Below are 15,729 nucleotides of genomic sequence, written 5' to 3'. Positions count from 1 at the left end.
GCTTGGAAAACTCACCTTTTCATGAAAGAATAAATGATTTCTACTGATGTACCAGAGGAATTAATAAACAGTAAAATCAGTAACTTGTTATTAGACACTTCTATAATAGATAGATCAACCAGAAAGAAAGTTCACTAAATGTCAATTTATAAACACAGTTTGGGGCTGGTTTAGTCTTTGACTGTGATCTCACTGAGGAGAACTGACAGTAGGCCCCAGTTCAGAAACTTTCTCATCTATCTCCCTTAAGAATGATAAAGTAGTGGGGATAAACGGGGTGGCTCAGTTGGTGAAGTGTCCCACTCTTGATGTCTGCCCAGGTCATAACCTCACAGTTCATGAGTTCCAGCCCCAAGGCAGGCTCCTGGCTGACAAACAAAACTTTAAAAAACATAAAAAAAAAAAAAAAAAAAAAAAAGTAGTGTTCCAACCCGATGACTTCAAAATGAAGATTTTACTTTTGGGGAAAAAGAAAAATTGGGAGGAATTCTTGGCTAAAATTGCCCCAAACCTTTCAGTTCTAACCTCTTGGAATGTGGCCCTAAAGGAGGCAAATACAGAAAAAGCCCAGGAGACTACAGCCCTCCTAATCCTGACAGTGTCTTGCTACCTGTGTGACCTCAGACAAGTTACTTAACCTGACCCTTAGTTTCTTTGCCACTAAAATAGGATTACCTCTCATCAGAAAACTGTTGTGAAAAACAAAGTAGTAAAAATAAAACTTGTGCTTCATAAGAACACACTCAGGCCAGATTATCTTTCTCAATTCCTCCCAAAGTAAAATAGTATGTGGGAAACTCTGCTAAAAATCTGCTTTTAACTTTCTCTTAAATATAAATGAAGCTATATAGTCATCCTACCACCCTAAAACACAAAAATGATTGGATAAGGAGTTTACTTCAATTTATTTCATAATAACAGGTGACTTTGACTCACATAATCCCCTCCTAATTGACATTTCTATGTAGGGAACTGTGTAAGTCTCAAATTCATATGTTAACAACTTTATTAAATGAGTAGTGATAATTACTAAAGTAACTCAAAACTACAAAAAAATATCTTTAAAATCAAATGGTAAAAAGAAAAAAGTTCAATTCCATACTCTCATTCTCAAATATTTGTAGGTAGGATCACAGATTGCACATGAGTCAATACAATAAAAGGCTGAAAGAAAAAGAAAAGACAGAAAAATAGACATCAGGGAGGACAGAAAGGAGAGAAGAGTCCATGGCCACCTATCTCAAAAGCTAAGCAGGATTGGTCCTAGTTAGTACTTGGATGAGAGAGAAGGAGGGAGAAGAAAGAAGGAAAAAAAAAGGCAGGAACAAGAAGGGAGAGGGGATCAGAAAGAAAAAATATATAACTTCAGTAACTCAAAAGATAATCAAAATTTGACAGCTGGATGTAGAGAATTAATTTCTTATTTTGTTCCATGCTCTACCACATTCCCTTTGCAGTCAATGAGAACTCAACACTTGGGTGAGTTTTAGGAGGTGCACCAGAAGCTAAAAAACAACTCAGCATTTTTTTAAGATTAAAAGAATCAGCATTGCTACTAAGACTCCCTCTGAATTACTCAACCTGTGGTTTTCCTACCCCAAAGGATATAGTTGTATCAAAAAATAATTAAAGAAAAACCTTCTTTGGCCATTAACCATTTCAGTCCATAATAAATGAAGACTGATTGAAGTTTTATCATGATCCAGCTATTAACTTTATTCCCAGAGTGTCCTGTGTACTCTTCCTCACATCACACTTTACGTTTTTCTATAGTAGTTTTATAGGAAATTAAAAATAGGTGCCTGGCTGGCTCTATCAGTAGACCACCTGACTTGATCTTGGGGCTGTGAGTTCGAGCCCCACATTGGGCACAGAGATTACTTAAAAAAAAAAAAAGTACAAAGGAAAAATCTTACTTAGCATTTCACGGTTAATTATTGAAAATAAAGGTATCTAGAACCAATATGAAACAATATAATTCAAAGGCCTTCTCACCTTAGACTAAATTTGCATAAAACACTTTCTTTTTTACTTTTCTGATAGAAGAAATGTGCAAGTGGCAATATAATAAAGGAAATATAACCCTTCATGAAACCTCTCATAACAGTAAACCATAATGAAAGTAGCCTAAATTTTGTTCACCATTATATGAGAAACGTCCAACAAAGTAAAAGTTTCAAGTACAGATTTCAATGTGTGTTTAATAAACTAACAACTACAACAAATACAAAAGAGGAATCACAATGTCAAAATGGACAGGTGAAGTTCAACTAACGGGTGGGGTGGAGTGGGGTGGGTGTGTGTGTGTGTTTAATCTTTCCTTACCTAGGAGCCCTTCACTTTACTCAACTTAGGAGGTACAAACGTCAACTACCATTTTGCTTAGCTGACTTTATAACCTCTGATGCCTTCCACCCTCATGACTGAAGCCACAGGGTTTCAAAAGACAGTTTGACTAAGTTAATATATAATGTTTGGATGTCTTGTTAGGCTATCTTACATGATTCACCAGCTTACAATGAACTCAACATGTTCAGATGACCAGTGATCAAAATCAGCAAAAGGATATTCACGGAGTTAAATGGGTAGAAATACCAGACAATTTCACTCTGTGAACTAAGAAAGTTAATACAATAGGATCACAGTCCCTTATCTGAAACCCTTAGGTCCAGGTATGCTTCAGATTTTTGTGAGTCTTAAAGGTCAGATGGAGAGGACAGCATATATTACGTAACACTCCTAGCTAGATCTACGATAGCACCTCATAGCCAAATACATTACTATTTCTACAGCAGAATATGCGAACATCCTTTCTAAGTAGGCTTTACAACTACTTCAAACAAGGCCATGACGGTTTGGGTCAGGTTCTACCACCAAATGAGTTTTGAAACCAAACTTTTGGAGGAAAAAAAAAATTAGTTTTTCAGAGATTTTTTCAGATAAAGGACTGTGAATGTATATCCAATATCATTACACATCAAAGTATAAAGACATTTGCAAAATATATAGTTTATTAATGTATTAGAGATAAAAAAAAAGTAAGCTAAATTAAAATATAGCAAAGTAAAAAGATGTTCCTGGCAAATGTAACCTTAAAAATTAGGAAATACAAAGTTCTTTAACTTTAATTTATTCAAATAAATTAAATGAATGTCTATGTTAGAGGCAATGAGTACTTGAGTATGATAGGAAAGTCTGAGAACCCTGATACTCATAGTCTTTTGTACTTCCTTTGCATTTAGCCACATGTTGCATTTTTCCTAGCTTTTGGTTTTCACATTGTTTGAGATTTCAGGGATTTTGTGTATTTCCCATTCATCTTCTCCTTAGCTTGCCCCTCTTTTTTATTTAAGTGCCTATTCTGTGCAATGTAATTTGTTACGCACTCCAGATGTAATGCTTCTCAATCTTCATGCCTTGACACAAGGGTAAGTTTTAACTGGTTGTGAGGAATGCTCAAGTAATTAGTTATGAACAAAGTACCACAGTTTATAAAGAAATTGACATGTTTGCATATGGGTGTATTCAAAGTTTTCATTATAATGTATCACTCTCACTTATATTCTGATATATTTTCTTGATAAGGAATGAAGTGACTTTCTCACACTGAGAACTACCACATAATTTATCTAAGTCTATAACCAGGGAAATTAGAACACCCTATGTTAAACATCAGTCACATGTGTCTTAGCAGAAGAAAATTTGAGAACTGATGCTCTAAGACATTCCAAGATAGGCTAAAGTCACCAGAGAGAATGCCCAGTGCTGTTGACTAACCACTTTGAAATATGAAAAGAGCTATCCTCCTGTCCTGTGCTGTCTTTTTAAAGAGGTAGGGAAATCATTGCCCAAATTAGAAGGGGCACCATACTTAACTATGGCATGCCTCAGTTATTCGTCACTTTTACCCTTTTATCTTTTATCCCTGTTATTCTTACTATTTCCTTCTTCAGTAATAAAGTGCTTATCTAACACCTCACATCCAGTTAAAAATGCACCAGTGTTTCTTGACACCAGGGTTGAGAATTACAGTTGGCCCTTGAACACTAAGTCAGTCCACTTATACATGGATATTTACAGTACAGTACTATAAATGTATTTTCTCTTCCTTATGCTTTTCCTAATAACATTTGCTTTTCTCTAGCTTACTTTATTGTAATATAGCATATAATACATATAACATACAAATTATGTGTTAATCGACTGTTTATGTGATCATGTTATCAGTAAGGCTTCTGGTCAACAATAGGTTATTAGTAGTTAAGTTCTTGGGGAACCAAAAGTTCTGTGCAGATTTTTGACTGCACAGGAGTGGGGTGTGATTAGCACCCCAACCTCAGTGTTGTTCAATGGTCAATTGTACTTTATAGAAAACAAAAATTAAAAGGCACAGGCTTGGTCAGTTGGTAGAGCATGCAACTCTTGATCTTGAGGCCGTGAGTTCGAGCCCCATGATGGGAATAGAGTTTACTTAAAAAAAAAAAAAAAGAAAGAAAGAAAAAAAAGGATGTTAAAAAAAACTAAAAGGCACAGCTTCAAGAAACTTCAAACTTAGTGGAAGTTGGGATGAGGTGAGATACAACTATAAAAATATACATATTGAGTGTTGTCTGTGAATAAGGGTCATAGTAGACATTACTGTCTACAGTAATTCTCATTCTGTTACATGGTAAATATTAATACGCCCTTTTGCACATAATAATGGAAGCTTATTTTGTAGTGACATGCTTAACTTCCCTCAGTCAGTACGCAAGAGGGGCAACAGTAGTGGAATTCAGGGATCTTTGGCTTCAAAGCCTCTGTTCCTTGTACTACACCTGCTACTCTAGGAATATCAACAGAGGGTGACAAGGGCTCTCTCAATATTGCAAACGTGCTGACTGAAATACAGTCACAGACTGAAGTTGGAAGAGAACTCATCAAAGAACGTTAACCCCACATTCAGTGCATGACTCCTTCCTATTCACTCTTTAGCCACCTGTCCCCTACACCAGAGTTCTCAAAGTGTGTTAGAGTGCCTTATACTTGCTTCAGAATCACTGAAGCACTAGTTAAAATGCAGATTCCTGGGCCCCACCTCTCACACTTATCTAGATATGGGACCTCCATTTTTTTTTAAGATTTTATTTTTAAGTAATCTTTACACCCGGGGCACCTGGGTGGCTCAGTCCGTTAAAGCATCCGACTTCGGCTAAGGTCATGATCCCACAGTTCGTGGGTATGAGCCCTGCAATGGGTTCTGTGCTGACAGCTCAGAGCCTGGAGCCTGCTTCAGATTCTGTGTCTCCCTCTCTCTCTGCCCCTCCCCTGCTCACACTCTGTGGTTTTCTCTTGCGCGCGCGCTCTCTCTCTAAGGTGAGTAAATGTTAAAAATAATGATAATAATAATAATAAGTAATCTTTACACCCAGTGTGGGGCACGAACCTACAACGCCAAGATAAAGAGTTGCACACTCACCAACTGAGCCAGCCAGGCACTCCTGGGGACCTTCATTTTTAACAAGTCCTCCAGGTTTGTGTTTTTCAAAATGTAAATCTTAAGATTAATTTAGTAAATAACATCATGATTTTTTTAAATAAAATAGTTTGGAACACATCAGATTTATAAAGATTAGATAGGAATAAAAAATATCAGAGTGCACTGCCCTTAATACTGTTCAAGGAAACTTTCGTTACAGTTTTTATACATGGATTAGGATATAAAAGGTATTTCTTACCATACATCTCAGTGAAAAACATTTAATACAACTGCTTTAAACAATTTTACCCTCATTCTTATTTCTCCTTTGAAATAAGTTATCGATGGTTTTTTTAGTTATTCCCTTTACCAGAAACCCAACATTCTGTGTCCATTTTATGATCTCAGTTACTCCATTCTAGGAACTTCTGTTTTATTCCCTAATCTTCACCTAAGGGCCATATTTAACTATTGGTTTAATTATTTAATCAATATTTTACAGTATCATTTTATTTTTCTAAGACTTGAGAAAATCCAACTCATTCTTTTTACTTTGTATTCTATACAACCTTCTCAGAACCTGAAGTTATTTCATTATCTAGATCCTTGAAGTGACTCACATATTTTAACTTATTAAGTTTATATTTTGGTAGGTGTGTCAATGCTTCATGGTCTATAATCAATCCTTTACGTCTTTCACTCCTTTTGTCTTTCATCTTTGTATTTATAACTTTTAGGTAGAATTTGTTATTGGTTTGCCTTCTTTTGTATTTCCATTGTGTAACTGATACTTATTCCAGTTCTCTCATCTCATCTTTTCCTTTGAAAGAAAAAAAAATGTAAACAATCCCCATTAATACATGAGGATTTTCTGCATATATCCTTACAGTTTTAACATGATGTCCTGGCATTTCAAGAAACTGTAATTACCTTCTAAAGGATAATATGAACACATATGAATGTTGAGTGAAGCTGTACTCAAAAAGTGCTTTCCTCAGGTGTAACTTAATATATAGAAATCCCTACAATTCGATACAGTATGTGATGACTGCCCCTGAGGTAGTACAAACCCACTGACTGAATTACGGTCACAGAATCTTCTAGCCGGAAGATTCATTCAATCTTTAGCTTCAATCCTTAGTACCTTCAGAGCAGTGCTTCTCAAAGTATAGCCTGAGGACCACCAGTATCCAGTATACCTGGGGCACGTGATAAAAACCAAACAATAAGATTACAATGTTTTTATAATTTGGGTTTGTTTTCATTTCTCAGTGAGAGGAAGAAAGTTGATGAAAAATATAAAAAAGCTATCACTTGGACCTATTTTAAAAGATGCCCTCTGGTAAAATGTTAAAAAATGAGGTGGACTTCACACTGCAAGTTCAAGAAAAGTGTCTCTTTCTTAAGTTAAGCACTGCTTAAGATTAAGTCTTGGGGCGCCTGGGTGGCTCAGTAAGGTAGAGCATCCAACTTCAGCTCAGGTCATGATCTCGTCGTTTGTGAGTTGGGAGCCCAACACGTTGGGCTCTGTGTTGACAGCTCAGAGCCTGGAGCCTGCTCTGGATTCTGTGTCTCCCTCTCTCTGCCCCTCCCCTGCTCACACTCTGCCCCCCTCTCTCTCTCTCTCTCAAAAATAAATAAGCATTAAAAAAAAAAAGAGATTAAATCTTAAAATACAGGTGTGCCATACTGGTCATGATGCAATATGCCAAAATTAATTGCCTAAATTTAGTAACTTAAAACATTTAAATATCACAATTTTAAACATTTCTGCACTTTTTAAGACATTAATAATATCAAGGATTTCCTTTCGTACAAGTCTGTCGATAACAAGGCTATTTTCAAAGAGTTTTTTTAGTAGGGTTAAACTATGAAGTCTTTATTACTTCCATTAAAGATTTCTAATATAAAAGTAGTTGATACTCATGTTAAGATCCAGTTAAAAGTATGGCCCTTGTTTTACCCATGCTCTATAAAATCTAGGAAAATGTAAACTTTTAGCATGTTGGCTGATGATTAATTAGAAATTATGTTTGTAATTTTACTGAAAAGTATGACTTTATACTTTAGTTGCTGAGTTAGATTTTCATGAATTGTGCCACATTGTTTTGAGACTATTCCTTCTTTTTTAATTACATACAAAAAGCCTTATCAATTACATAGTTACAGCATAAGCAAACCATAATTACCTGTTCATATTAGCTTTCACTCAAAGCTGTGTTTTAATTCCAATGTCTAAACAAATCTCTGTTTCAATGGATTAAGCATAAAGATCAGATCTGTAGGTCAAAGGTATACACTTTCCAAGTTGTATAGCACAGCTATATGTGTAAGGCAAAACCATCTCACAAACTCCTAAACCCAGAACTTTATTTTTTTTTATTTTTTTTTTTTTCAACGTTTTTTATTTATTTTTGGGACAGAGAGAGACAGAGCATGGACGGGGGAGGGGCAGAGAGAGAGGGAGACACAGAATCGGAAACAGGCTCCAGGCTCCGAGCCATCAGTCCAGAGCCTGACGCGGGGCTCGAACTCACGGACCGCGAGATCGTGACCTGGCTGAAGTCGGACGCTTAACCGACTGCGCCACCCAGGCGCCCCAGAACTTTATTTTTTAATTTAGACACAAAGATCAGATGAATTAAAAAAAAGGAAGGTGTCAAAATTGCAAGTTTTTGTTAATATCGAAGTCTCTAGTGGACTTAACCCACCAGGGTACCTTTAAAGGACGTAGCACTAAGAAACAACATATATGAACCCCTTTTTCAATAGCTAGCATTAAATGTGAAATGCAAATTAAGACTTCAGTTTCAAAACTTAATATAGATAAGTGGAATAATAAAATGAGAAGTTTGAAAACTCTTGGCAATAAAATAGCAAAACCTCTATCTAAATTCTTATTTTGATAATTAAGCTTCAAATCAAATAAATATGTTTTAGATGCAAATATCTGGTAATTCATTGTCAGGGTGACTTCTTTGAGATCACTATTACAAGTTTTACACTACAAAAACTACTCTGACTTCAAAGACCAGGCCAGTTCTTGAAAATATTGTTTTAATGAAGCAGTTGTTTGATATCTCAAAGAAATTCAAGAGCTCATCAGATCGCTTTTATTCTGGAAATTACTGATTCCCATTTTAAATTTTGAATTGGTCAAACATATTTCCATGGGGAAAAAAACTGACATTAAAAGTTTGCTCCAGTGAACAAAATAATGTGCCTCACATGTATAAATGTGGTGTTCTTTAGTAAATCAGGAATGCATTTTGAATACTCTTGCCATATGTTCAAAAATGAAAAACTTCTCTTGCAAACAAGCTTAAAAAAAAAAAATCAAAGACACTGAAATCCACATATTTGGGTGTGCACTAAATTCATCTTACAGAACCATCTCATTCTGATTGTTCCAATCAGACTGTTATGTATGTGACACATTAAGAGGTTCTCTTAACTATCTGAAATAATGTGATATTTACATTCCATAAAAGATGTTGGACACCGAGCTTCTAATCACCTAAGGTTCTCAGCAATGTCAAAGTACATTTTGCTACTATACGGAAACTACCAGAGAGGCATGGTCCTCAATTCCTCTTAATATTAAAACCACATTTTAGCAACAAATATAATAGTAATATAATATCCCAAAGAGATAAGGCCCCTTTCCTTTTTCTTTTATGGAAAACTGAGTTCAAGTCTATCTTCATTCACAAAATACAAACTCCATCTTCACTACAGTAACATGATTAAGTAGTACAACTGATTTACACATTTAGTACAACCAGTTTTCTGAATTTATCAGCAATTTGGAATACCTGAGGTGTTCTTTACAATTGAGGGGCAAATTGCAAACAATTGGGGCTCACCGTGCTACCTTCGCACGTTCTGTAAACCCTCACCTACACTGTTACTTCTCACAAACTAATTTTTCAGGCACTTGCTGCCCCACACGTTATTTCAGCAATTTTTCCATTTGGGGGCATACGTCTGAAAAAGGCGCTTAAGGGACTTCTGAGTCGTTGTTTATTGCATATACAGGCTTCTAAAATATACCCAATTTCTCTAAGTATATAAATTTTGCAGAAAATTAGGATTAATTTGGAAATGTTTATTTGCCTTTTGTATCAGGCCTTTTATATCTAAATACTAGATTTACTATACTGCCTAGTCCACCCTTCCCCACCACAAAAATAACTGTCACAAACAGCACAAGTTACCCAAGACAGAGCACCTAAGAAAGAGTAAGCAAATGTCAGTCACTATAATTAGAGAGGCATTCTGCACAATGCTTCTTTGGGTTTTTAATAATTCTCTCCACTCATAGGCTGCATTCTTTCTACAATATTATCTAGTATTAAATTTCCTAGGCCTTCAACTCTGTAAAATTTCATTATCAACTAAATGACTATTTGAAAATAAGTTTTCAAATGACACTTGCAGATAAATGTGAAATAAACATTTCAACTATCTTAATAATAACAGCAACTGAATTCTAAATACTAAGTATCATAAGTTGATTTCTGCTGTGGGAAACTCAGGGAGACAAGCTTTCTGGGGTGTTGCAACCCCAATAAGCCACCTTCTTATGTGAACAGTAAGGACCCTCAGGTCATTGCTAATAGCCATCCAGCTTCCCTGTAGAAAGAGTTTGCTTACTTACCCGGGAAGGCAAATGGAAAGTACACAGGGAGGAAGATGAACTGCAGCAAAGCCTTTGTCATATGATAGTGACCTATAAAGTATCAAATAAAGGTACATCATCAGTATGGTAGAGCTTTACAATAGAGTCCCAACTCCTGCAACACCTCTGAAGGAAGGTCCTCAAAACCCAGGAGTTCAGCTCCCCACCAACCCCTCCCCCCTGTCTACCTCCCACCCCCACGCGCGAACTGTGGAGCAATACAAGCAAAGAAGCTCCCTGTATTCAAAGAGCTGAGGGTAGCCCAGCTGGCATTCCAGGGTGTCTCCAGCACCCTCACTCCCTACTCCCCGTATGCACAAAGCTGAAAGTTGATCCTGTCTGCAAACCCAAAACCCACACCGCGATCATTCATCAACTTGCACAAGTGATCGCCGCCCCCAGGACAAATACACCAGTAACCAAATCATAGCAATCGATAGGCAGCCCGAGCCTCCACGGTGCCCAGGAGCCGGCTGGAGGTAGCACGGCGACGGCAGCGGGTCCAGGTAGCGCAGCCCTCAGCCCTGCAGACCTGGGGCGGCCACAGCCGTCGCCCAAACGCCCGGCCCCAGTCACAATCCCGAGATTGGAGATCGGAACCGAGCCTGGAAACACATTCGCCAGAGCCCAGGCGGCAAGTGCAGGGCCACCAGGTCTTGGAGGTCGGGGTGGGGGTAGCTAGGAAACCGAGAGGGAGGAAGGGAGCGAGGGATCCCACCCCGCCTTTGTTGCTGGTCACCATCAAGTTTGCATCTTAGTACAAAATGTCGATCTTAAAGGCTGACAAGACAGAGGCAGAGGCACAGGGAGAAAGAGAAAGGGAATAGAGTCCATCTTGCTTTGGGGAAGAGGGGGGAGAGAAAAAATGAAGTACAAATCCCACACTCCGGGCGTAAAAGTCTGCTAAACACCTTTCCATAACGGAGGAGCAACGAGTGGGGTGTCCCCGTCCCCGTGCCCGCTCGAACTGGCGGCGGTCTGGGCAGAAAACGCCTCCCTCTCCTCCTCTTCCTCCTCCTTCCCCTCCTCCTCCTCCTCCCTCTCCTCCTCCTCCTCCTCCTCCCGCGGGCCCCGGCGAAGATCCCGCCGCCACCGCCGCTGCCTCCGCTGCCCCCCGGGGAGGCACCGCCGCCCGGCCAGGCGCTGCCATTCCGAGCCTGGACCGCGCGGCGCGCGTGGGGCCCGACGCGGGGTGGCCGCGCGGGGACGTCCGCGCTGGGGACCCCCCGCGCCCCCTCGCCGCGGGCTAGCTACAAAAGTCGCGCGAGCAGAGGTGGCGGCGGCGCGCAGAAGAGGGGGCGCGCGTGGGGCCCCCACGCCGCGAGTGGGCAACCCCAGGGGATGGCGAAGAAAGCCCCTCCCCGCGTGGGGAAAGTACCCCAGGCGCCGGCAGCCCGGCGTCGGCGGCCTGGAGACGAGAACTGGACGTGTCATTAGCAGGACAGGCAATGGTTTCAAAGCCCCAGGCCAATGACCATTAGCAGTGGCAGAGCTCGCTCCGTCCCCATCCCCCACAACCTCCACCCACCTTCCCCTTCGTACCGCCCCCACCTCCACCCCACCTCGCGAAAACTTTTCAACAAGATCCACCTGGACTAATTTGTCCTCAGACAGTTAAAATATTGACTAGACCCTACACACCGGGAGGGAAGGGGAATGCACGCTTTATTTTCCTTTCTACAGAAAGGAAAGCAAAAAATAGCTTCTCTCTCCGTCTCTCTCCCCCCCCCCCCTCTGTCGTACATGTTGTGTCTTAGCTTTTTGCATCGTTTCGTTTTACCTTCCTCATTTAGCAGAAATGATCGCGGATATTTCACACATAAACGTGTTCCAGATTCTTGGATTTAGGGTCCTTGTAAATTACTGGACTCGGGTTTGGTCACAGTTACGTTAAGTTTCATACAATACCAAGAAATTAAAAAAAAAATAATAAATTTCTGAGGGTAAGCGAACGAGACGAGGTGGAGGAGGAAAAGAAACCTCGAGTCTGATTTCTGTAATTTACTAGCGACCCGGATCGCAGCAAATAACAGTGTAACACGAGTGTGGCTTAAGACGACTGGGGAGCTCTTTCTAGAGGCATCGACCCCATCCCCGGATAAAGGATCTGCAAGTTTTCTGTCATCGCGACCATGCAATGCCATAACTTACCTTCAGAAATAAGACTTTAAACAGCGAAGGCCTTCCTCCTCCCCTCCACCACCACCCCCAGCCTCGCTCTCTCCACCTTAAACTTATTGACACAACATAATCCCACATTCAAGCAAAATCCTGACACAGCCTCCCTCCTCCTCTTCCCCCTCCTCTCTTCCCTCCCGTTCTCTCCTCTCTCCTCTCTCTCTCTCTCTCTCTCTCTCTCGCTCTCGCTCTCGTCCCCCCCCCTCCCGCTTTCCCTCCCTCTTCTCTCTCCTCTTCTCCCTCGCCCTCTTCCCCCTCTCCCCCATTCTTCCTCCTGGCTACTCTGGCACTAAAACAGCACTTTCTCTACTCGCCGCGCATTTGGTTAGGGGTGGGGGGTGAGAGGGCACCGATCTGCGGGGCCGGAACACCCAAATCCCAACTCTCCAGATGAACGAGCAACTGGGCTGCTGTTCCCGGTCACCGACGCACACGAAACGTTCAATAAATCCACCGAGGGCTGGCTCCTCGTACCTTCCTCCCCTGCCCCAGCTCCCCAGGCCCCACCTCCCCGGCAGGCTGGGATCCACGTACTTTCGCCGAGATGAAGTTTGGGGCTCCCCGGGCGGCCACGAGCCGCCCGCCGGCGTGAGGGCTGGCTCTGTTGTTGTTTTCCTCCGGCTGCTTCTGCCCGCGCCCCGGCTCCCGTGCCCCTCTCGGGCGGCGCTGCCTGTGTGTCGAGAGGTGCTGGTTGCAAACGCAGCCTGGCACCGGCTGGCCTACTACTCCCCAGCCCGGCCCCCAGCCTCCCGCCCGCAGGGCACTGCCTCCGCGCCCCCCGCCCCCCCGCCGGCGCGGCCGCCGCGACCCTCGCCCCCGACCTCTCCCGACCCAAAGTTTTGGCGGAGGGGGAAAGTGCCCGGGGAGCGGAGCGGCCAGCGGCGGCTCCGGTCGCGCGGGGTTCCCTCCGTCTTCCTCAAGTCCACCCTACCGGCTGCCGCCGCCGCCGCTGCTCCTGCCGCGGAGTCCTTGGGGCTGCAGCCCGGCGGCTCGCAAGTGAGTAGGAAAACAGAAAGTGCGGGGAGAGCGCCCGGGAAGGGCTGGGGATGGGGGGCGCTTACCTCGCGGGCTCGCCGGGCGTGAGGGCGTGTGTGTGGCTCGCCCTCACCGGCCAGTCAGGGTTCCTCTATGGGAAAGTGGAGAGGAGCTCGCGGAGCCGCTCTGCCTCCGCTTCACTGTACACTGCTCCACATACAGTACATGCAACCCGGAGAGACTGAAAACACTCATTTTATATAAGGCAGCCTGCCATTGGCCCGCGGCCTGACAGACAGGCCGCGCGGCCAAACAGAAGGCCCGTTACACCCAAACACACGCACACATACACACATTTTACAGAGACACACAAAGATCATCACATTTTCTATTTTCTAATGTTCGGGACCTGTAGACAGTAGGAGAGGACAGGTACAGAGGCCCAGCAGAGTAGGGTAAGGAGGAAAAACCTTGTCTGCACCAAGTTGCTAGGCTTGAAACTGGTGTCCTTTTGACTTGGGAGGGTTATAGTAATAAACTACAACTCCACTGGATATGGAAGTGAGGGTTTTTTTTTTTTTTTTTTTTAATCGCTGCCGTGTGGTGCCCCATGGAAGAGGCGTGCATTGTGTTATGATTTTACAGCCTGACCTGGCTAACAAGTGGCCAAGAAAGGCTTTTAGCAGCCTGGATTTCTTTGGTCAATGGGTTAGCTATCACTTAGGCCAAAATAGTGCAAGATAAGTTTATTGGGGCTATAATGCATTGAGGTTGTTAATGCCTCGTTCGTAGGTAAATTCAGAAAAATCAATACAACAATACACAGAGACAAAGATAAACGTTTTGCTGAAAAAACCTGTCTACTTATAGCTAGTCAGACTACCACAAATCACCTGCGTGGGTATACAAACGGTGCTATAAGGTACAATAAGTCCTGGAAGATTGTCTATTGACCCCTTCCCTTAAAAATAGACGTTTCGAGTCACTCGATATATGATTTATATTTTGCATATTGTATATGATATTTACTTTACATATTTCATATCCCACGTGAACATCACATGCTGGATGACTTTTGGGCATGGTGAAGGCAAAGAAGACTGTTCTTTCTGATTTTTTTTTTTCCTGTGATCCATCTTTGGCAGATTACGTTTGGCAGTCCTATATAAACAAGTCAACAGACTGCTGGGTGGTTGGGGGGTGGGTAACAAAGCTGGAAATTAAGAGGAATAAATTCTAGACCCCATGCTTAAACTAGATGAACAATCTAGAGCAACTAACTTACCTCTTTAATGCTCGGAGTTGGTTTGGGGTTACTTTTTTCTTTTTCTTTTTTTTTAAGATTAAAATAAGAAGCTCCCCCCAGCTTCCCTTCATTAAATGTTTATTCAGCATCTACTATGTGCCGGACATTATCATAGACCCCAGATGTTTTCTTAAGATTCCTTCTGATTTAAGAGTCTGTGAATTATTCTTAAACACAAACATTTTGAAGATTAAATAAACACAACGATTTTATGGCCTAGATGCATAGCTTTAAAACTTAAAGGAAAACTGAAGAGAACTTACTTCAAATTCCTTTTATTTCCTTGATGCCATCTTAAGGTTTTTCTCTCACTTCCATAAAGTTATCAAATGAGCGTGTGTATATATGAGTGTGTGTAAGAGTGGAAAAGAGAAACAGAGAGAACATTTAAGTTTATGAAGTTTAGAAAACAAATAGTGGTATTTAGAAATGTGCTATTTCGTTTATTTTTTAAAGGAAAATAACTTTTAAAATGAAAAAAGTACATGAAACCACTGCATTTTAAACTGATAGTATTAAAAACTGTATTAATGACACTTAGCATTTATTTGAAAGATGGAACAAAGTGTTCTTTATCCACACTACACTACAATGAGGTAGGTGCTCAGCATTATTATCTCTATTTTACCCAACAGAGAAATGAGACAGAGACAAATTATATAACCTCCTCGATATTACACAGAATAGCAGTGAAGAAGGAACGTAAACCCAGGACTCTAGTTTTGAGTAACTTGATACTCCTTCCTTCCAAATGACAAACTTCAGGGATAAGAGGCAAATGGAGGAAAATCAGAAAAACTTTCTCAGGATTTCACTGTGCTCTTTTCTGAGGAGGAAAAAAACAGTAAAAACAAGCTGCTGTATTTAATTGCTGAGTTAAATGTTGTGATTATTTGCTAGGGTATTTATTTTATGAAAAATATAAAAGACCAGCCTACCCCCTACCCCTAACCCCCCCCCCCCAACCCAGGAAAAAAACCTTTTTTTTTTTTTTGTTTGAAAATTTTGGGTTTTTTTTTTGGGTTTTTTTTTTTTTTTTTTGGCTGAATGATGCTTAGCTTAGCAGAATTATTTACAGATACACTTTTCAAACTTTTAGATCACATGTTGCTATCAGCAAAGTGTTTGAGC

The 15,729-nt window shown here is 41.2% G+C and overlaps 1 protein-coding gene across 3 annotated transcripts in view; it reads right to left on the bottom strand.

The window, feature by feature from the left end:
- The window catches only part of BBX (BBX high mobility group box domain containing), a 283,503-nt gene extending 269,983 nt beyond the window's left edge, over positions 1 to 13,520 (bottom strand). For all 3 annotated transcript variants that reach the window (XM_049628124.1, XM_049628123.1, XM_049628122.1), the window contains exons 1-3: positions 13,379 to 13,520; positions 12,852 to 12,987; positions 10,119 to 10,190 (exon numbers count right to left, since the gene is read on the bottom strand). The gene's annotated coding sequence lies outside the window, so the exon portion shown is untranslated. The remainder of the gene's footprint in view (positions 1 to 10,118; positions 10,191 to 12,851; positions 12,988 to 13,378) is intronic.
- Between the last annotated feature and the right edge of the window lie 2,209 nt (positions 13,521 to 15,729).

This window comes from Panthera uncia, chromosome C2, assembly GCF_023721935.1.
Source record: "Panthera uncia isolate 11264 chromosome C2, Puncia_PCG_1.0, whole genome shotgun sequence".
Lineage (NCBI taxonomy): Eukaryota > Metazoa > Chordata > Mammalia > Carnivora > Felidae > Panthera > Panthera uncia.
This window is presented reverse-complemented; position numbering and strand designations above follow the sequence as displayed.